General features: G+C 42.0%; 1 protein-coding gene across 2 annotated transcripts in view; it reads right to left on the bottom strand.

Annotated features, from left to right (window-relative positions):
* The window catches only part of abhd6a (abhydrolase domain containing 6, acylglycerol lipase a), a 75,273-nt gene that overhangs the window by 50,419 nt on the left and 513 nt on the right, over window positions 1-24,341 (bottom strand). The window lies entirely within an intron of this gene.

Genomic DNA, 24,341 nt, shown 5'->3' with positions numbered 1-24,341 from the left:
GGCAGATGAGTTGAACAGGTACTTTGGATCTGCCTTCACTAGGGAAGACACAAACAATCTCCCAGATGCAATAGTGGCCAAAGGAACTAGGGTAAAGGATGAACTGATGGAAATTTATATTAGGCAAGAAACGGTGTTGGATAGACTGTTGAGTCTGAAGGCTGATAAGTCCCTGGGACCTGATGGTCTGCATCCCAGGGTACTTAAAAGAGGTGGCTCTAGAAATCGTGGACACATTGGTAATCATTTTCCAATGTTCTATAGATTCAGGAACAGTTCCTGCTGATTGGAGGGTGGCTAATGTTGTCCCACTTTTCAAGAAAGGAGGGAGAGAGAAAACAGGGAATTATAGACTAGTTAGCCTGACGTCAGTGGTGGGAAAGATGCTGGAGTCAATTATAAAAGAGGAAATTACAACACATTTGGATAGCAGTAGAAGGATCAGTCCGAGTCAGCATGGATTTATGAAGGGAAAATCATGCTTGACTAATCTTCTGGAGTTTTTTGAGGATGTAACTATGAAAATGGACAAGGGAGAGCCAGTGGATGTAGTGTACCTGGACTTCCAGAAAGCTTTTGATAAAGTCCCACATAGGAGATTAGTGGGCAAAATTAGGGCACATGGTATTGGGGGCAGACTACTGACATGGATTGAAAATTGGCTGGCTGACAGGAAACAAAGAGTAGTGATTAACGGGTCCCTTTCGGAATGGCAGGCTGTGATCAGTGGGGTACCACAAGGTTCGGTGCTGGGACCGCAGCCGTTTACAAGGACTTAAGAACTTTTTAAAAAGCTATTATTAATGCTTTTTGAGATAGTGATTTAGATGCATATCATATTTTTTACTGAGTTAAGTATTGTATGTAATTAGTTTTGCTACAACAAGTGTATGGGACATTGGAAAAAAAAGTTGAATTTCCCCATGGGGATGAATAAAGTATCTATCTATCTATCTATCTATCTATCTAATATACATTAATGATTTAGATGAAGGGATTAAAAGTAACATTAGCAAATTTGCTGATGACACAAAGCTGGGTGGCAGTGTGAAATGTCAAGAGGATGTTATGAGAATGCAGGGTGACTTGGACAGGTTGGGTGAGTGGGCAAATGTATGGCAGATGCAGTTTAATGTGGATAAATGTGAGGTTATCCACTGGTAGCAAGAACAGGAAGGCAGATTACTATCTAAATGGAGTCAAATTAGGAAAAGAGGAAGTACAACGAGATCTAGGTGTTCTTGTACATCAGTCAATGAAAGCAAGCATGCAGGTACAGCAGGCAGTGAAGAAAGCTAATGGCATGCTGGCTTTTATAACAAGAGGAATTGAGTATATGAGTAAAGAGGTCCTTCTACAGCTGTACAGGGCCCTGGTGAGACCCCACCTGGAGTACTGTGTGCAGTTTTGGTCTCCAAATTTGAGGAAGGATATTCTTGCTATTGAGGGAGTGCAGCGTAGGTTCACAAGGTTAATTCCCGGAATGGCGGGACTGTCATATGTTGAAAGATTGGAGCGACTGGGCTTGTATACACTGGAATTTAGAAGGATGAGAGGGGATCTGATTGAAACATATAAGATTATTAAGGGATTGGACACACTGGAGGAAGGAAGCATGTTCCCGCTGATGGGTGAGTCCAGAACTAGAGGCCACAGTTTAAGAATAAGGGGTAGGCCATTTAGAACAGAGATGCGGAAAAACTTTTTCACCCAGAGAGTGGTGGATATGTGGAATGCTCTGCTCCAGAAGGCAGTGGAGGCCAAGTCTCTGGATGCATTCAAGAGAGAGTTAGATAGAGCTCTTATAGATAGCGGGGTCAAGGGATATGGGGAGAGGGCAGGAACGGGGTACTGATTGTGTATGATCAGCCATGATCACAGTGAATGGCGGTGCTGGCTAGAAAGGCCGAATGGCCTACCCCTGCACCTACTGTCTATTGTCTATTGTTGTTTCGTTAGGGAACTTGATGATTCAGTTTGAACTGGATCTAGCAATGCAGTCACATGTCAGCAACGTGAACTGCCGGTGCTCAGCACAATGGAACTAGAAATGTTTCTGCCAACACAGACCAAGTGCCGTTTTTCTGTCAAAAAAGTCAGGATCCACTTAGAGAGAGAGAGAGGTGTAGAGACCCAATGAGGACACATGACAATAATAAGCAATACAGTTAACACCTTAACAAAGTTGTGGAAGTTCCTATTTTGATCTAAATGGGCACCATTCCTCTACTGCTACTTATATGCCTATGGAAGTCCTTGTGCAGGATTCCCTTAGGGTTAACTTACAGGTTGAGTTAGTGGCAAATGCAAATGTTAGCATTCTCGTCAAGATGACTAGAATATAAAAGCAAGGATGCAATGCTGAGGCCTTATCCCAGGCATTGGTCAAACCATATTTGGAGTATTGTGAGCAGTTTTGGGCCCCTTACCTACGCAGAGATGTGCTAGCATTAGAGAGGGTCCAGAGAAGGTTCACGAGAATGATTCCAGGAATGAAGGGGTTAATGTACGTTTGATAACTTTGGGCCTGTGCTCACTGGAGTTCAAAAGAATGAAGGAGGGACCTCATTGAAGTCTAAAGGCCTAGATAGAGTGGATATGGAGAGGAGGTTTCATATAGTGGGAGATTCTGGGACCGGAGGTCACAACATAAAGGGATGCCCATTTAGAACAGGGATGAGGAGAAACTTCTTTAGCCAGAGGGTGATGAATCTGTGGAATTCGTTGCCACAAACAGCTGTGGAGCCCAAGTCATTTGGTATATGTTAAGAAGCAGTTGATTAGTAAGAGTATCAAATGTTATGGGAAGAAGGCAGGAGAATGGGGTTGAGAGAAATAATAAATCAGCCATGATGGAATGGTGGAGCAGACCCAAGGAGCTGATTGACGTATGTCTTACAGAACACTTCTGGCAGCTAATTGTTCTTCTTGCCTCCATTATTTTACATCATTCCCCCTGTAATTGCCTGTGGTTTAGTGTAAATGAATACACTAAAATCAAACAACTTACAATGACTTTTAAACTGGAAGGAGCGATGAAGAGATTCGCTTCAGTACGTCAAAATTTGTGCTGTCGAGCACCCCACTGAGGTCTGCAACCATGAGACTGAATGGCTGCCTGCACGTACAGATGGTTCACACTGATGAACCTGCTTAAACCCAAACAGCATTCTTTAAAGAGGAATGCAGTTTGGCTGCTGAAGCAGAGATGTGGCAAACAACAGTGAGAGGGATAAAGATGCCTTAGAAGTAATGAACTAGAGAAGGAATGCTTGCCTTAAAAAAAAGTCTAGTCATCTTCCCTGGGGAAGTAATTGGATCGTGTCAGTTTGGTAAAGAATTTGACACACTAGTATCCTGAGAACTAAAACAGCCAATTTACGTGAAGATCCCCTTGAATAACAACCCTTTTGAGTTTTAACAAACTAGTGGAGATGGAACTGATGAAGTTATGGGCGTGTTCTGAACTACAGCAATATACAGACAGACAAGATGAAGGTACTTTTTCTCATGGGAAGTCCTCTCCAATACCTTGGTGTTCTGCAAGTTGGAGTTGTTGCTGACTGCAAAAAATTCATGAGAGCTACAGTGACTTTGACAGTCAGAAAAAGCAGTGTCCATCCACTGATACGAGAGTCTAGTTATAGCGGCTGCAGGTAACGTCAGACAGTAAATAAAACAGGCAGTCTTTCAAAGTAACTTTAAAGTTCAAAGTACGTTTATTATCAAAGTTTGAGAGGTGATTGATAAGTTCGTGGCCTAAGGTAGAAGGAGATGAGTTATACAGCTCTCATTACATGCACGTGCAGTTCAACTCTTTAAGTGATTGTGCAGAAAGTTAATAACCCATCTCCTTCTATCTTAGGCCACAAACTTATCAATCACCCCTGATGAGTTATTAATTGTTCAGTTATTAACTTCAAACTTTCTGCAAAATCACTCAAAGAGTTGAACTGCATGTGCATGTATCGAGAGCTGTAAAACTCATCTCTTTCTACTTTAGGCCATGAACTTATCAATCACCCCCCCGCTGTGGACACTTTCTGGAGATCCAAGATCCGTATGCCCCACAACTGCTGGACTAAGTGTGTAAATGTAGGAGGGGACTACTGCATATTGAAAAATAAATGTGCTAGGTTTTCTAAAATTGACTCCTTCTACCTTAGGCCATGAACTTATCAATCACCCCTCATATATACAGTATGAATTGTACAACCTTGAGATTCATCTCCTCACAGGCAGCCACAAAGCAAGAAACTCAAAAAATCCCATTAAAAATAAAACCAACAAACACCCAATGCAAAGAGAAATTATGCAAAGAATAAAAGCTAGCAACAGAATTCAGAATGAAAGTGAGTCCATAGTCACATAGCCAGGAGCAGCCGGACCAGGTCCCCAGCCTCAGACTCACTTCATCACTCAGCAGAGCAAAACATCGCGGAGCTCAGTCACAAAGCTGGAGCAGCCGGAGCAGTGCGATGAAGAGTAGAGCAAATATTGCACAGCAGCGAGCAGAACCGGTCAACATTCACCTTCAGACCCGACCCTGGGCCCTGTCGCATCGATCCACTCCGGGCCTGGAGCCTGCTGCCACATCCCAGCTTGTACCTGACTTTTCCAAGTTGGCCCAGCACTTGGATTGATCCAGCCTTGCTCTCAGCTTAGGTGAAAGGGCCCCTGAAACTCCTCCGCTCTTTTTTCCACTTCATACACCCTGACTCCATCTCCTCGAACATGCCTCAACCTCACTCCAACTTTATATTGCACGCCTCGACCCCTGAGTCAGCCTCGACCTCGCGTGTGTCTTCACTGTTTGCATTGATCATTTACCACAAATTTCCCACAGAAAAAGTGTCATTAATAAATGTATTTTGATGTATTTCTTTCCCTGTGTAGACCTGAATGATTAAGGCTTCATTAACAGGCTGCCATTCTCCATCTAACTCCTTGTGCTCATTCTTAGGTTCCAGCTCTGAAGACAATTGTACGACCCGTCTTTAACCAGCCATGAAAAGTGTGCATTATGCACTAAATTACTAAACCAAATGTTACTACAAACCGCATTAAGTTACATCCCAAGGATCTCTTTTTATTCCTTTTTAAGGGTAGTCATGAAGTCTCAAATTTAATTTGAACTAGCATGTTACTTTAAATCATTGTAATCCAGTTACATTATTGGCACGAAATCCAAAGTTAAAAATGGGTAATTATTAGTGTTTTGTAACGAGTCTCTTGTGATGCATTTGGAACGGCACATGTCTGACAGAAAACAATGAAATGAAATTTGGTTGTAATTCTAAAAGAACATTCAGTTTTCAGATGTAACAATTAACGTTAAGAATATACCTCAATGTCTAAAATGTTATCGAGGTTACTGGTCTGTGATTGGAATCGAAATCTCTTAAGTTTTGGTGACACCGTCTTATAGAATTTAGCAAAGGCAGCTCTAAATTTCACTGCAGCAGTGCAGAAAAGACCTGCATTGCCTTGTTTCTTAGCGACCACAACAAGCCCTGGTAATGCAAACTGCTACACTGGACTTCTTGTCAGCAGATGTGTTTGTTTGCCCGGCTACAAAAATTGAACTGCACACGACCAATAAAAAAGATCTTTCTGTAGAATGCATGCAGAATGCCAGGGTTGAAACACTTCTGATGTGACCTCAAATGTAAGTTCAAGTTTGTTGTCATCTGACTGTACATATATACAACCAAACGAAACAATGTCCCTCCAGACTACTGTGCACCCACAATACATATATCACACACAGCACATAAAACAAAACATTATCACAAATAAGTTAATGAAATAGAGTTCAAAATGTGTGTGAAGTGTGCAGCACAGATAAACCGTAAGCAGTACAGGACACCGCTCGCTGTCCCAGTGGTGAGACCACTGCCTGGGAAGGAAGTTGCTACCTAGTCTGACAGACAGTCCTGGTCCTGATCTTCTGTAACTTTTTCCTGATGGTAGTGGGTCATAAAGATTGTGGGATGGGTGCTAGGGTTCCTCAACAATGCTTTGGGTCCTTCATATACAACACTCCTAGTAAATGTCACAAACAGGGGAGGGAGACCCGGTGATCCTCTTGGTGGTTTTTAAACTACCCTCTGCAGGGTTTTACAATCCAATGCCTTGCAGCTTCCATACCACACAACGATGCAGCCAGACAGGTACTCTTGATGGTGCTGCTGTAGAAAGTTGTTAGGATGTGGGAGGGGAGCTTTGCACGCCTCAAACTCCCCAGAAAGTGTGAATGCTACTGTCCCTCCATGACTTACGAGGTGTTGAAGATCCAGGTTGGATTGTTCTTTGTACTCCTCACTCTTCCATGGGAGACCACTGACGTGCTTTAGAAAGTGGCAAGCTACGCCTTCCTCAAGTCCACCATCGTCTCCTTTATCTTGTCCATATTGAGGCTCATCGTTGTTGCTGATGAGGCCAACCAACACTGTATCAGCAGGCTTGATGATGCGGTTTGAGCTAGATCCGGCAGTGCGGTCGCGAGCCAGCAGGCTGAACACACAGCCCTGAGGGCAGCAGTGCTCAGTGTGATGGAGCTTGAGATATTGCTGCCAACTTGGACTAACTGGGCTTTTCCATCAAAAAGTCCAAGACCCAGTTATAGAGAGGGGTGTTTACCCACCAGCCACTGAGGGATGATTTTGTTAAATGCAGAGCTGAAGTTTATGAACAACATCTTGGCATATGAAGCATAATTTTCTGGGTGGGACAGGACAGCGTGGAGAGCCAAAGCTATGACATCATCAGTGAGCCACTTTGAGTGACAGGCGAACTGGCAAGGGTCCAGTGTAGATGTGATCCATTACCAGCTGCTCAAAGCAGTTGGATACAACTGAATGGCTTGCTAGGCCATTTCAGAGGGCATTTAAGAGTCAGCCCCACTGCAATGGGTCTGGAGTCACATACAGGCCAGATCAATAAGGACGGCAGGATTAGTGAACCAGATGGGTTTTTACAACAATTGACATGGTTCCATGGCCATCAGATATTTTTATTGAATTCGGATCTACCATGGTGGGATTTGAACCCATATCCCAGTGTATAACTCGGTCTCTGGATTACTGATCCAGTGGTAATTACCAATCTCCCAAAATCATGGAATTCTCTCCCTAACAGCACTTTGGGTGTACCTACACCTCAGGGGTATCAATGGATCAAGAAGGCAGCTCATCACCACCTTCTCAAGAGCAATTAGGGACAGGACATGGGCATTGCTGGCTATTACCCTGTGAATAAATTTTTAAAAAGCAGTTCATGATTATTGAGGTCAGTACCACTGGGTGGTAATAGCTTAGGCCAGTCTTGGGCAGCAGAACGATGGTAACTGCCTCTAAGCCTGCAGGGGCAGTGGACTATTGCAAAGAGCTGTTAAAGATGTCTACAGCTATTTGTAAGTTCAACATCAAACGTCTCAAACCTACAGAAAATGACCCCAACTCTCCAGGACACTCTCTCTCCTTGTGCATAGTGCTTACAGACACAGATTCTGTCTGGGAATGGAGCAGGTCCATCTGCAGTCTCCTTCCACTGGGAAAACCAACAGCAACAATTACAAGATGCAGATTGGCTAACAGTACTCCAACATGACAAGGAAAGCAAAGAAACTTCCAGAAATGGTGATTATGGCAACTCTTTCTATCGTAAGGTGGAAACACTGTACGGCATCTTGTAAGAGTTAAATCTCATAGTTTGCCAAACTGAAAGAGGGAACAAACCAAGACACAGCAGCTACGAGGAAAGGAGCTATATTTGTCCAAAAGGCCAAGTTCAGTCACAGGTCATGCTGACTGACTGTCAGTAGTAGAGAAAACCCAGAGTGGTGATAAATTAGCTGAGAAGGATTAAAATTTGTTGCTGTTCCCTAATACTCAGTAACACAGCTGCCTGAATTATAAGTACTGTTCCTGGGGCCTCAAAGGCCATCATCAGCTGCAGCCTGACTGAAAGCTGCTGATCTTCCAGCAAAAGCAGCCATCTGTGACTGAGTGATTTCTGTGGAGTGAGTTACTGAGGGTCAGGAAAGTTTGGCATTGAGGGGGCATGGGTAGATGTTAGTTAGATATACTTTTGGCCTTTTTCCAAGGAATGTCAGCCTGTCGTGGTGAAGCCAAGCTCCTGGTAGGGTCTCCCGTGGTGATTAGGTCAAGGCGGAGATTCTAGAGAAAGAACGATCCAACCAAGACATCATCGGTGGAGCTAGCAGAAGATGATGGCACATCACCATGGCAGCGAAGGTGGAGGAAGGCTGCAGTCATCTTGCATTCCACACCACTGGACACTGACCTCGATCTGTCAAGGGCCGTGTGGTGGCTACCTGTGCATCAGCCTCCCACACTAAACAAAGTCACAAACAGGCCTTCCCCGTTAAGGGAATAGCTCCTTCAGAGAGCATACTTCACTCAAGTGATCACACTGCTACTACTTTGAGCCAAAGGGTTGTTAGGATTACGGAGACACAAGAGATTCTACAGATGCTGGGAAACTGGAGCGCACACAAAATGTTAGAGTAGAGGTTGCCAACCTGGGGTCCATGGACCCCTCAGTTAATGGCAGGAGTCTACAACATAAAAAAAAGTGTTAGGGGAACTCAATGGGTCAGGCAGCATCTCTGAAGATGGACAGTCAATATTTTGGGTCAAGACGCTTCATCGGATAGGTTAGGATTGTGGAACAGTTTATGCAGAGTTCATTGTGTAGTTTAGAGAACTATTAGACAAGCACGTGATGATGAGAGGATGAAAAGAGGTGGCTTCAGGAGAAGGACAACAAGCTAAATGGGGTTGGAAATCCTCAGTGATGTGTCTAAATATGTAAATTAGCACAATATTCTTAAATAAAAGGGAAAAATGATTGCATATGGTCTCCTAAATTAAAAATGTACAAGAATCTTGGCAGAGTGGAACATGAAAAGAGTGATAGGAGGTCGATGACACCCAGACGAACTGAGAATCCAATTAATACAGTGTCCGGGATGAATTTCGGTCTGTCAATGTTTCACTACTTATTATTTTGAAAAAAAAGAGTAGCTGTTGTGTCTGTTATTGAGGGAGAGTGCAGAGCACACCAGGATGCCTGCATGCAGTATACTCAACTGAACTTTATAGATAACCCTGCTTGTACAGTATCTGAACTCCTGTGTGGGAGAGGGCCAGCTGAGCGGTATAGGAATAATACTATTAACTACCACTACATTAGCAACAGAACACAGATTCCGTGGCTAATTCAAGGATAAATACACGGGCCATTTCTTACTCAGAAAATGGTCACATTGATTGAGCTCATTAAGGCAGCTTAAAGAATACCTCCTTATAAAAAATTCAAGGTGTCATAAATTCAGCAACACAGCACGCACCAACAATTGATTCATTAACTGGTGAACAAAAGCATACAAAGCAGAAATTGTTTGAGTAAGAATATCCTTGAAGAAACCATCTATCAAGCTGCTGCAAGGTCTGTTTAGTCCATTTGCCAAATGACGTTCCTTTCTCACGGTCTTTCTTGATTATTATGGCTGGAAAATTTCCTGCGATCTATAACCAGCATCAGGTTTAATATCACTGACATATGTCATGAAATTTGCATTTAGAGCGTGCATATCTTTTAAGACAAATAGAGTGCATATTTTATAGTGTTGGAACTCTCTGTACCACCCAAACTGTCAGCTTGGCTGACCACAGCTAATGCAGCATGGATTTGGAATCAAACCCAAAACATTCCCAGTCTGTGCAGTTACATCCACTGCAACATCATGTCAGCTATTATATTTCCGTCTGCGACTACACTCCAGCCAAGTCTTTATGCTTCAGCAACTCCTCAATTAAACAGTATCAGCTTTATTTGTTGTTATCACTTCAGGTATTTTGAAAATCAATTTTCAAATCGATGAAATTGAACGTTGTTATTTGCTAACATTTTCCCTAAATTTTCTTCTACTGAGTTCGATTTTCAGTACAGTAGATTCAATTTATGGAAAATATTACCATCTCCTCTTTCCAGTGTTTTAAATAATAATCAATAGGCTGCTGCTGATCCCAGGGGATCGCGGGTTTGCGCCTCTGGTGGATTGAGTCCTCTCCAGGGCACAAGCCTGGGCGGGAAGATTTGAAGAACCGGCTGTTGTCATGCAGCGGGCTCCCGCTCTCCACGTCACTGATGTAGTCCAAGGGAAGGGCAAATGCTGATACAACTTGGCATCAGTGTCATCGCAGAGGTTGCCAGAGTGAAGTTGTAAACAACATCAAACTGCCTTAGGACCCCGGTTCCAGATTTCTTCCTCAGGGTTTACTCCTGAAGCCTTTCCCATGGGTGGGTATGCCCGCAAGGAATCAGAGGTTTAAAATCAGAGTTTTCCTTCTCCTAGGCGGGCTGCTGTCAAAGGCTGACGAGCCCCACCTGCCCGAAAAATAAAACACAGAGAAGTAAAGGGCTAACTTTCATGGGCGCTACAATGGCTGTTTTTAATCAAAGAATTTCCATATCTGTATAGCTTGAGCTAGTTTTCAGTAAAAGATAACCATGACTTTTGTTCTTTTGTCATTTTCTTCAGTTCTTTAATTAGGTACTCAAAACAAGAAGTAAATCAAACAGCAAGCACAAGATTTACACTTCATTCTTGACTTCTGAAGAATCTTCTGGACAATATTATCTCCAGATCCAACAAGTATAATGATTGAGAAGGCTCGTGCAGCTGCAGGGTTATGCAGAAAGGTGTTGGGAAGAGAGCATCACTTGTAGCCAATTGGACATGAAACGAGGACGAAATAAAGCTAAAGGGTTTTCAGAGCAAGGCTCATTTATCAACAAGCGTAAGGGTTATAGGTGAATGACAGCTGAAGTTGATGAACAACATCTTGGCGTATGAAGCATAATTTTAGATACGTTACGATAGGAGCAGCATAGTTTTGAATGACCATGAACATAGGGCAAAAGAGGGAAGGCTGACCCAGGAAAACAATGAAAGAATAAAGCGTGGTGGTCCAAATGTGCTGAATCAGAATCTGAGTTAGATTACAGAGGTGGAATTAGGCAGAGTATCTGAATAGTGGCTGTGGGTTAAAACTCAGCTCCAGGTCCAACACAACACTAAGGCTGTTGGTGATTTTACTCAACATACAAACATTGCAACATGGAGTTCCCACTAGGTGGACAGCTGCAGGCAAGCGATTGCAATGTTCTTTCCCCTAGTCACAAATTGCTTGAAAGGTCGTAATTAGAATGGATCATGCAGCAGACTGAACGGAGGTGTTCTGCAAACCAATCTACCTTAAATCACCCTAATGCACAGAACTGCCCAAAACGGAAAGAGCATTTCAGGCACTGGATGGGGGTAGCTACCACGTCACTTCTTCCAGCAAAAGAGTGGTCTTTTACACCTAACTAAGAGAACGGACAGAGCCACACTTTAATCTCATTTGACCAACACAGCCTCCCTCCATCATCAATTGAATCAGACCTGATTTTTATTACATCTTTCTAAGTTCTAAAACACTTACAATGACTTCAGTCGTGTTAACCTACAGGATGTTTTATCCAAGTTGCACCAACACATCGCAATCTGGGGAACAGGACCAGAGCATGTTTATACAGACAGATATGTTGCTTACGAAGGATCCCATGCCCTCATCTTGACCTCTCTGATCACATCTCCATAATGTTATTCCCAGCACACTGACCACTGATTCAAATGGAAAAGCCAGTCAAGAGGACCATCACTGTATGGACTAATGAGGCAATCTTTATGCTTCAGTACTGTTTTTAGTAGACTAAATGGCAGCTGTTTAAGGTGGCCACCACAAATGGAGGAGACACAGGCCTCAAGGAATATGTCTTATCTGTCACTGGCTACATCAGTAAGTGTGCAAACAACATTGGTACTTCATGAAGTCATTTCAAGGCTCAACCAGAAGCCCTGGTTGAACGTTACTAAAAGCCTGGGGAGCTGCCTTCAAGTCTGGGGACATGACAGCTTGCAGGCATCAGCTTAGGTATCAAGAGGGCGAAGACTGCCTATAGACAAAAAAAAATTTCAGAAGCACCTGTTCGATAATGATCCCTGATGTATGTGACTGGGCATCAAGGCATTACTGACTATACAAGGACCAACACCTGTGATGGATGATAACTTTTGGGCTTATGGGCCCCTTCACTGTTCGCTAATCTCAGCCTTCTAAACACAGCAGCTGCCACATGTATGATCACAAACAGTTGAAAGTAAATTTCCAATTTGTTTAATTTCGGTTGTAAACGTGGGTCAGTCTACAGTTCTTTAAATGTAAATAACAAGCAGATCAGTCTGAAGTTAAAACCAAGTATTGTCTATTGAACAGCTTTGCAAACAAGCTCTGTTTATAATAGACACACTGTGAGATTTAAGATATAGCTCACTGCACCTGCTTTGTTGTTTCTCAAGGTGTAGTAGGAGACAATGGGTGTTTAATTTGGCTTGTTTCAACAGACAAGCTGCCTCTAAGTTGCTTAGTTCAAGTAAACCAGATCAGATGGATAATGTAATTTAGCATATAAATAACAGATCTATTAATGTTGAAAATTTTATGTACTCAAGGAAGTTAGCTTCACAGCAGTAACTGTGGAACTGTGTCTCCAAGATGATGTTAGACCTTTCATGTTAAAAGGGTATCTGATGAAATATCATATGTGTGTGAAGTCACTCAAGTGGTATAGAAAAGGGGTAGATATTTGTAGAGTAGTTCAGGCTTATTAGGAATGGGGTAAAGAACATCAGGAAACTTGGAAGAAACACGAGGTGAACAAGAATCCATTCCTCCAGCTTTGGTTTCTGCAATTTGGCTGCAACTCATTGGTGTGTCTTTTTAGTTTATAGAAAATGTACCCGTGTTTTAGAAATTCTTTGTCCTTTGCATTTTAGAAATGCTTTGTGTTTTGGAAATGCTTTATGTTTTAGAAATGGTTTGTAATTTGGAAATGTTTAAGCTAGAAATACTCTGAGTTACAAGTGTGTTTTAGGAATGTTGTTTGGATTTAAACAAGTATCAGTGAAAATAAATAAACTGTGTTTTAAACTAATTTGTTAGCTGGAATTATCTTCTCCATGGTAGTGAGAGGGGACACACCACTTGAGTAGTGATTGTCATAGAGGATAAACAGGGAAGGAAATGAGTCTTTGAAGATTGAGCCGTTACATTACAATCTTATAATGAGAATACTTGTGGTTATTTATATCTGATAGGGCTTAAGGTCTTTGCTTAAGTTTAGAACTTCAGTCAGCAAACCCAATACCATCACAGTTGGCCCCAACGTAGTCATGTTATACCAAAAATACTATGTTAGAAAGCATTATTACTTATCAATTGTCCAAATCAGAGTGCTCTTGACAAATGCTATAAAATGGTCGACATCCTGATTCCCAGTAGTTGTGCTGGTCGATATTATGAATGTATTAATAATATAGCAGAGATGTTGGATTATACCTCAACTGTTACTAAGACTGAACATGATGAATATTTTATTTTTCAAGTCAGTTACTGGAATGATGAAGTATAGAATATATGAGTAGGAAGCAGATTAGAGAAACCAAACCCCGCTGTACGACCTGCTGGACTCAGATCATCACAATTTGTACCTGATCCCAATAATGTCGCAATAATTCCTGCCTGGAGACAATATATTGGCCCCTTTTCAGTTAGAAATCAAGTACCCTGGTGGGGGCCACAGGCTTATATGATAGAACCCGGTGATCTGTATCTTAATCCCAATGCATGGGGATATCATGTATTCCTTCCAGGAGCACATGAGGTAGTGGCCACCCCAGTAAACCCTAGAGGTTCTAATGAAGTCTGGAGAACAGATGCTTGGGAACATGCAGTAGAATTACCAAAAAGACCGTCTACAGCCAGCAAAAGAAGAACACGGGGTAGGGTCCTGTGTAAAGAGCTGCTGCAGCTTCCCCAGTACAAACTTCCTGTCCAGTTTTTGGGTTTTGACTACTCAAAGTTTGCAGGCAGTACGTGCCACACCTCCTGATGATTCTGAAGGAATTTAAAGTGGCTACTTCAGAATGCCGGGAGGTTATAGACCTTCTAGGCAGGTCATACTCCCCAACATGTTCAGCAATTCTTATTAATATCATTTCCCATAGCTTTGGTAGCACATCCACACAAGTGTGGAAATCCATTTCAGATATCGTGTGGATCTATACAGAAATAAATGGTGGAGGTGTACGAGGAGGACTTGGTACAGTATTGAGTACAATAGTCAGATGCCAGGGCTTAATAACAGTTTATAAAATTGGTGAGCAAACTAAAAGGGCAGACTGGCACCTTTTCATTCTATAATGTCACCACTTTATCCTTTGAGGCATTAGAGAAATTGACAAATGCAGTTTAGCAAACAATAGACCCCCAGACAAGAGAAATAAGTTGATTTGGGGACTAATAAACACTTTTACAAGATGACACCATAAATTGAGAATATATTCCTGAGAGTTATGACTTATAATTCTTACTTGTCGTGGCAGATGCAGAACCATCTTCTCTACAACCCAACGTAACACGAAGTGCTTTACAGCACTATTCTCAAATGCGATACTGTAGTCCAGGGGTGTCAAACTCATTTTAGGTCACAGGTCGGATTGAGCAAAATGCAGCTTCATGCGGGCCGGATCAGTCGGACGCGTGCGAACGCAGCTTTCGTTGCCTCCGTTTTTTCAGCCTGCCCTCTTGTGTCTCAGTCTCTGCTATAACTACAAAGTGTTTCACTTTACAAATTCCGTTTCTTATGAAGAAGTCTGCCAAGCAAGACTGCCGAATAAACAGTAAAAACCCTGAAAACCTGGTACCTGAATAAACTCAGCATTAGCCATATCATACGCCATAGGCGCTTCGATTACTGGGGCCAGCTTTAATAGTAATTAGATATTATCTCGCGGGCCAAAGATAATTCCACCGCGAGCCGGATTTGGCCCGCGGGCCTTGAGTTTGACATATATGCTGTAGTGGGTCAGTTATGAAAGTTCAGAAAAATGGATCCACTTAATTATAATCCTTGCTCTTGATTTAAAAAAAGGATTTTTTTAAAAATCAGAAACTGAATTAGAACCGCATGGGTTGCAAGCACATCGTTTAGAGAATCATATGGCGGAATTTGCACAGGCAAATTAGAATGGTGTCAAAAACAAGTACATACAGCTGAATCAGTCTGGATATGTAGAGACTCTAATTATGCTAGAATGTGGCAGAATGAGATCTACCAATCTGGTCAGCTACTGGAGAGCGAACTCACAGAGGTAAACTGTGTGGAATATTTACGAATTATTATTGGCTAGACCATCAGTCCAGGTGTTCCACATCCCAGGACGTACGGCAAGCCGCTAACACAGCTATGATAATAAACTAAGTAATAAACAAGCTGTTGGGATGGACAGGGAGGCCAGGATCTCGATAATAACTAAGTAACAAATAGAAAATAATCAGGCTGATGTTTTAGGAATTCTCCTAGATATTACTAAACCCAATTCCAAAGAATTTCCAACAGGGTACAAACAAGAAGCTGATGGTGATGGTTTGGGAAGATCAGAAACAAATAGCTCCTGCCCACAAGCAGGAAGCACCGATTTGAGACGCCCACCAAGGATTCAGACACAATCATGGTGGTGGACAAGCCACTTGTGTTATAATGGTGGCTGTACATGTTGTGTGACTGTAAGCGACTTATTGCAAATAGTAAAGAATGTCGGGCTTATAACAAAGGAGCAGTCGCAGTTCACCTCCTATAAGGCAAACAAAACCAACTGTACCCACGCAGGTGCGGCAAATTGATTATATGGGCCCATTTCTGGTATCACAAGGCAGTTCAACTTAGCGGAAACCTAGTAAGTATATTCTTGTGACAATTGATCTTTGTACGGGATATATGTGGCTAGTCACCACAACTTCTTGTGGTGGGACAGTAACCATCGCAGCACTCCAAATCTCCATATTCCCATATGCTGGCACCCTTACCTGCATATACGCCAAAAGACTGTTTTCCTTCAGTACTAAAGGCTTTCAAGCCACATGTGAACAAACAGACATCCAAATGGAGGACAGCGCTCCATTCCACCACAATCGAGTGACATGCTGGAGTGAAGGAATCAAGAGATTAAGGAGGCCTAGCAAAGCCGGTCTACACCGGAGGCAAAGTAGGCAGCACTTGTCCCTGAAGTGGAAATATCCATAAACAAAGTGCCAATTACAAAAATTAGGAGTATTCAAGAATGTTTCACCTTATTTCTTAATGTACAATGTCCACCTAAATACACCCAATTGCTAACTCAGTCCAACCATTGCTTACACCCGATAAAACTCTCCACAAGGAATCGAGTCTCTGGGAGTTCAAGAAAAAGCAAAGGAACCCGACAAGGCGGTTTGGAGACCAAAAGAAAGTGACTGGGTCCAAGAAAAGCAATTCCATAAAAATAATTCCAAAATGGAAACCGCGTCTCATTACTGAGGTAATCAATTGAGACTGGGAGGGGAAACAAGACTGTCTCCATAGGAAACATCAAACCTGCTCCAGCAGGAGTTATCCCCACAGAATGAGTGGGATTCTTACATTAGATCAGTACATGAATGAGCATTGAATCACTACACCTTGATGGGAAAGGTTTGAGATATATTGAAAAGAGAAGGCACTTGTTAAGATCCAAAAAGAAACAAAAAAAAAATTCCTGTTCACTTGACGAAGATCTCATAGATACACTGCCCAATACATCCAGAATGCACTGTTGTTTTCAGAGTAAGGCAAACTCAGAATCTAAAAAGAAATGTTGCTTTTGCCGTATTTCACTTTTGTGTTTATACTAACTTTGTTCAGTGCTGCCTTACCTGCCATTTGCTTTTTTGCTTTTTTGTATTTACTACAGAAATGGTCTCATCTAGCTCAAACACCCTTAAAACTTAATGACTCAGAAAATATCAGATTAAGGGAACCTGCGAGCAATAATGATTCTAATTTAAATGTCACTAAATGGCCCTTACCTCCTGGTTTTACGTGAATTAATACACTAGAGCCCTTGATGCAAAGGGATTGTTCCCATCCATGTAAACATTCTCTCTGACCGCATTGCAGGTGAAATGAACATGGATACATCGGAAGGCAAATAAACACTTGCAGAAGTGATTAATAGCTCCCTAACAAAACTGAAAGATTTCAGCCTAGATATTGAAGGTAAACTGAAAGAGCAGTGTTCCCAACCTTTTTTTATGCCATGGACCACTACCATTAACCGAGGGGTCCGTGGATTGGCAACCCTTGTGAGAGGAACCGTTTAACATGAATCCCTCTATTCTTGAAAAGTATAGACACTTTATGTAACTGAATGATCCCACTGTGAAAACACTGTGACAAATATCATTATTTAAAATGAAGACTTCTCCGTCAGACAGTTATCTTATTGCACGTTCCCTTTACGGCCAACAAGTATATGAACATACTTACTATGAAGATTTTAAGATGGTTCCCTTTCTACAATTATGGCCACTCCACTCCACTCTATTGTTAAATGTCACTGTAATATGACAATTTTTCTGCATTTCTCAGTTATGTTCAAAATGGTTCTGAAAACCCCTTGATCTGATTTTTTGCATGGGAAGACCGGATGAAAAGATGCACTGAAGCAAAAGCTAAAATAAAATGAAAATGTTTTCCTCCCTGGTCAACAGAAACTAATAAATCCAATAAGCTTTTTAGGGATTTTAGTCCTATGGACCATTGTATCTACCCAGATTTCCTATGTGCCCTTAATCAAATAGTCATGACTCGTTCGTGCTATGATGCGAATAAGCCCTTGCAACAAAAGGAGTTCAGAATTATTGTTATCCTTACGAATTCAATTATATCTCAGATCGACTTCAACCACAAAAGGAAAATGGTGAAACAAGCCTGTGACAAATTTTACTGTTGGAGACCAAATGATAATGCAAAATTTCGGGGTTACACAATTAACCTTACTTCCCAAATAGACAACGTTGCATACACAGACAAGCCTTCAATTACAGCAGTGTATTCAGTCGCATGTTGTTTATCTCAGCAAGCAGAAAGAAAAACACCATCTTGCCACCTGAAAAATTTTCATGATTTTTTAAAAAAGTCACCACCTGTACAGCATTGCTTCAACAGTGATCTGATCACTCTCATAACAGTACTGACGTGATCCTTTGGTTTGCTCAGAAGGTAGAAATTTCTGAGGACAAAAGTTGTTCAGATATACTACTATCAGAGGATCACTCACTTTTTAAGGTTCATAGAGGAAACGACTCCTGGAGTAATTTGATAATTGTGCATCTCAAAACAGAAATGGAAGTCCAGCTTTAAGGAATGATTTAGGATGGATGCAACAAAGAATGTTCTAGAAAAACTTCATATTCGTTAACAATGGCTAGAAGTCAAATTAAGTAAATATTTCTCTGTGCATTACAAGAGTAACTCTACTGACACAATCAGATAGATGAGCAAGGCACCTCCTTTCACAAGTTTTCTTTGCAGACCCATACTAAGCCCCTGACTGGCTTAATGCTCGAGCTGAAACTACAGCCAAGCCCTTTCCAGTTGTTGTTAATTTAGCTTCTGCAGCAGTGCGTACAGTTTCCAGGTGGAATGGCACTGCTTTACATTGGGCTGAAGATATTTTATTGGCTCTTTTTCCAGCGGACTTTACCCCTAGTTACTGTTTTTGTAGTAACTTTTACTGACAGGTTGAAGTCTGCGAAGGATGAAAGCTTGGTGACATCTGCTTTCCGTATATCAGCTCCACTCCTAAGACTTCATTAACTCCAATACCTAACCTGCACTACAAAGGATTATCTCCTGTGTGACTACTTTGATAGACACTGCCTTGAACCCACCTCTTTACTTCCTCTGGTTCATCCTCAGCCTCGGAAGAGTAAAGAGCCGTGATCATGTTATCCTTTCTCCTCTCCTTTTCATAGTCCTGATCACTAACTTTGCGTATGATCACGCACGTTTCTCGCCTCATCTTGGGTGGGGGGGGGGGGGGGGTGTTGGGATGTGTCTGTCGCAAATAATTGGTCTAATGACACAATCCCACAGAAAGAGGTTGAGAATATTATATAATCATGACTTGCATCTTTGACTTTTAAAAGGCATCTATCACACTATACTTTGTGTGTTATGTTATAAAAGACTTACCAGGAGGAGAGAGGTACTGTAGCTATCTCTGAGAAATGCTGTGCTCCTAATAACCTTTTTACTTACTCTCTCGTGATTTCTTCAGAATGGAGCTGAAATCCGAGGGCCTCTGAGGTTAACGCAGCTTGTCACAAGGTAGAAATGCTTCAATGTTTTACTTATTATTTGGGTGTAAGTATATAGTATATAGCATATGTTGTACTCCTACAATGCAACAAAGAGTACCACTAAGCCTAAGCTTTTCATGTTATATTAAATGTTACTAGAACAATCTGTATACAATGGATTCTGGTTAATTGGGACACATTGCAACCAATACCCTTTGGCCCGATTAAGTAGCTGCCCCAATTAGCCAAAATTTCATGGAAGTAGAATCCATGAGTAATGTCATGATATAAACAAATTGTTTAACATACTGTTTAACAAATTGTGTATTTAAGTGAAATATAAATTAGAACACTATAGCAAAACTACTACAGCACTATAAAACTGTATGAGTTCCTAATAGTTATGACAGAGGAATTCATTCAATATATGCTGCTGACAGCAAATGAACAAAATCAGCATAGCTATCTCGTGCAGGTAGTGGACTGCCTTCAAACAATGCTTTCGACAATTGCATTCTCCAAATCTTCATTTTCATTGTAACATTCAAGGCGACTGTCAATACCTTCAAATTCTTTGCAGTTTCTAACTTGCTGAAGTAGTGAAGTTGTTTAATTTCCACTCCCGCCATTTCTGGCATCTCCAAGCCTGAATGCTTGAAACTGTAGTGAGCCAAAAAGTTCTGAATTCCCTTACTGTTTATTACATGCCAACTATCAGTGACAAAAATCACTTTTGTTAAAAAACACAAACATGCAAGTGACACCATTTAAAAACTGTTCGCTCAAAGGACAGTGTAATGTCTAATGGCCACATGATGTGCACGTGACTGACGATAGTTAGAAAATATTCGGTAACAGTCTCCTGCCCCATTTAAGCAGCATAGTGTCCCAAATAAACAAAGGCTACTTTCTCAACTTGTTTCTGTTCTCTAAGAGTTGTTCCAAAAAAGCGAATGCCCCAATTAAACGATGGCCCAATTAACCAGAGTCCAATGTATGGGGTTGATAAAATCCCAATATTTGACAGAACAGAGTAGTCTTGCTCAGTTAAAGTTTTCTGGGAAAACACAGACCATTGGGAAGATGCGTCAATTCTTCTCGGTCAAGTCCAGTCAAGCGGGAAGACAGAATAATTATATTTAAGAGTCCAGAATCATGAAAATGGGAAGAAACTTATGCAGATGGTATGGCTGGTGTCAGAATGTTAAATTACAGCACACCAATGGGTGTTCACTCCCTTGGGAGGAACATAACCAACCACTATGTTCTGACATCAATTTTTTTTCCCTGGGAATTTAAAATTAAAGGTATAGGTAAAATTCTCAATAGGAGAACTGTATTCTTCCTTACTTTTCTAAATGTTTCATTTTATGTATATTATTATATTGTGAACACATGTAACTGATGGATATAATTTCCTGTAAGTAAAATCTGAGAGTACTGATCCTCACGTAAAGGAAGCCAGCAATACACAATCAATAATTTGTTTACAGAACAGGAAAGTGTACGATTATGCACTTTGCTAGAAGGAATAAAGGCACAGAGTGTTTTCAAAATAGGGAGCAAATTCAGAAATCAGATTGCAAAGGGACTTGGGAGTCCTTGTGCAGGATCCCTTAAGGCCTAACTTGCAAGTTAAGTTGATGGTGAGGAAGACAAATGCATTCATTTCAAGAGGACTAGAATATAAATGCATGGATGTAATGCTGATACTTTAAGGCATTGATCAGACCACACTTGAAGTATTGTGAGCAGTTTTGGGTTTCTTATCTAAGAAAGGATAGAAACATAAAAACATAGAAAACCAACAGCACAATACAGGCCCTTCGGCCCACAAAGTTGTGTCAAACATGTCCCTACCTTAGAAATTACTAGGCTTACCTATAGCCCTCTATTTTACTAAGCTCCATGTACCTATCTAAAGGCCTCTTAAAAGACCTTATCATATCCGCCTCCACCACTGTTACCAGCAGCCCATTCCACGCACTCACCACTCTCTGAGTAAAAAACTTACCCCAACATCTCCTCTGTACCTACTCCCCAGCACACTAATCCTGTGTTCCCTTGTGGCAACCATTTCAGCCCTGGGAAAAAGCCTCTATCCATACGATCAATGCCTATCATCTTGTACACCTCTATCAGGTCATCCTCCGCTCCAAGGAGAAAAGGCCGAGTTCACTCAACCTGTTTTCATAAGGCATGCTCCCCAATCCAGGCAACATCCTTGTAAATCTCCTCTACACCCTTTCCATGGCTTCCACATCCTTCCTGAAGTGAGGCGACCAGAACTGAGCATGGTACTCCAAGTGGGGTCTGACCAGGATCCTATATAGTTGCATCATTACCTCTCGGCTCCTAAATTCAATTCCATGATTGATGAAGGCCAATACACCATACGTCTTCTTAACCACAGAGTCAACCTGCGCAGCTGATACTGAAGAGGATTCACAGAAGATTCATGAGATTGGATTGAATGAAGCATTTGATGGATCTGGGGCCTGTACTTACTGGAACTTAGAAGAACGAGCAGGGATCTCATTGAAACCTATCGAATACTGAAAGTCCTAGATAGAGTGAATGTGGTGAGGAAGTTTCTGAAAGTGGGGGAGTCTGGACTAGAGGGCACGGCCTCAGAATACAAGTACCATACATCCCTTCAGATCAGAGTTGAGAAGGAATTTCTTTAGGTGGACGGTGATGAATCTGTGGAATTCATTGCCACAGATGGCTCTGGAGGCCAAGTCATTGGGTATATTTAAAGTGGAGGTTGATAGATCATTGGTCAGTAGGAGAGTCAAAGGTTACAGGGGAAAGGCAGGGGAATGTGGTTGAGAGGGATAATAAATCAACCATGATAGAATGGTGTAGCAGACTTAATGGGCTGAATGGCCTAATTCTGCTCCTATGTTTTATGCTCAAATTACAGAAAGCTAGAATTGGAGGAATGCAGATATATTGGAAGTTTGCAGGTATGAGGAGACTATGAAGAAAAGGATTGGCCAGAGATATAGAGAAATTTGAAAACATTAATAAGAATTTTCAAATTCATGTGCACGCAACAGAAGTCAATGTACGACAGCATGTGCAGATGAACAACACAGTGCACGTTAGCATATGATGTTTACTTTAGCAATGGGTAGGTAGAACAAGAAAAGCTATTTAGGTGTAATCAGGGAAAGACTAGAGCAGAGCTAACAGACACATGAATGAAGCTTTCAACACAGAAAACTGAGGAAGAAATTGAGTCAAGCACCTTTACAGCAGAGGAAATAGATGGCCCTTGTGAAGCTAAACCCAGCATGAAAGGTGACGTCAAATTGTGAATACCCTGTTTCTACCTTGGGACATTGGTAGATAGACAGAGTTGGTGGACATAGAATGGAATTTGTAGCAGAAAAGCAAAAGACAATGGATTCAGTCTCCCAAATCACTGGAGGAAACTACAGCTCATTCAGAACTGGATATTGGAAACAGAACTCGATGCAGAGGCAATGGAGGGACTGAGAGATGTACAGAGGTGAGACGAAGTTGGTATCCTCACCACTCGGGGAAAATGCACAATGTGTTTTCAGAAACTGTTTCCAATGCAGTCTGTGGATGAAAAGCGGAGATCGAAGAGGGAATGGGTGTGCATCAGAATTGACAGTAACCATTGAAGGAAAACCCCTGGACGACTGACGCATACTCAGGCACAGGAATAAGGCAGTGAAGCTGCCCAAATTAAAGATGCAGACAGGGTGATGTATGGTTTACATTCATCTATCATGAAGGATGTTTGTGACTTTAATAGCATTTTGGTAATGCTGCAGGGTTAGAAACTTCACAGTTGACATTGAATAAGGAAATCTTTGTCGTGACAGTATAGGTTTGGGAGGGCCACTGATTTGTGCTGGAAATAATGGTTGAACTTGGGAAGTAGCCTGTATGGCCAGAAAGGGTGAAGATGGGTAGATCTAAAGGAAGGATATAAAAGCCATTATTCTGTGAATATTATCGTCAGGAAAGGAATTCAGGTTCAGCAGTTTAATGGGAATATAATAAGAGAGGAGGGTGTGGGTCCAATCACATAAGAGATAAGGAAGAAACTAGAGACAAGAGTCCAAGGCCATGTACAGGAAAGTTCTGCAGCACATCCGGCCTAGTGAGTGGAAATCAGAAAAATGGCAGAACCAGCTTGGTAGAAAGTTACTGGTGCTGTTTGGAAAGGGACTGAGGAGAATTATTTAATACTAGTATAGAAAATTCTGAGGGGTATAGATAGGGTAAATGCAAGCAAGCTTTTTCCACTGAGTTTAGGACTACAACTAGAGGTCATGGGTTAAGAGCGAAAGGTGAGGAGCTTAAGGGGAAACTTCTTCACTCAGGCGGCAGTGGGAGTGTGGGATGAGCTGCCAGCACAAGTGGCGCATGTGAGCTCGATTTCAACGTCTAAGAGAAGTTTGGATGGGTAAATGGGTGATAGGGGTATGGAGGGCTATGGTCCCGGCGCAGGTCGACGGGAGTAGGCAGTTTAAATCGTTCGGCATGGACTAGATGGGCCGAAGGAGCTGTTTCTGTGCTGCAATTCTCTCCGGACTCTAGTGAAGCAAAACAAAGATTGTTTTACAGTGTAGGATAACCCCAGAACACAGAGCAATTTCTGGCACAATAGAACCTCATGATGCAGCGGGGGGCGGGGGGTGTTGCGCACAGAAAACGAAATAATCTTTGGGCCCTGATCAAAGGACGCACAACAAACGGGCGCAGGAAATTTCAAGAGCAGCTTCAGTGTAGCTATGGAGTTGGTTGCTACAGTACTTCTCACAAGGCCTGAACGGCTAAACTGCCCTGAGCACGGTGCGCTCGGGTAGGCAGGAATTCATCTTCCAGAAATGGATGGAACTGCACACACCAATGGCAACGAATTTCACATGAGGATGCAAACTACGCCGCCTTAAATTCTAAGGGCAAGTGGGTCTGACCGAAGTCCTCCCTCGATGTTGCCGTCGCTGCATCCGACTTGCAACACCAGCTCCCTCCAACAATTGTACTGTGCAATCCGGCACG

Source organism: Hemitrygon akajei, chromosome 19 (assembly GCF_048418815.1).
Source record: "Hemitrygon akajei chromosome 19, sHemAka1.3, whole genome shotgun sequence".
In the NCBI taxonomy this organism is placed as follows: Eukaryota; Metazoa; Chordata; class Chondrichthyes; order Myliobatiformes; family Dasyatidae; genus Hemitrygon; species Hemitrygon akajei.
Note: the sequence above shows the minus strand (reverse complement) of the source record. Positions and strands in the feature narration are given on the sequence as shown.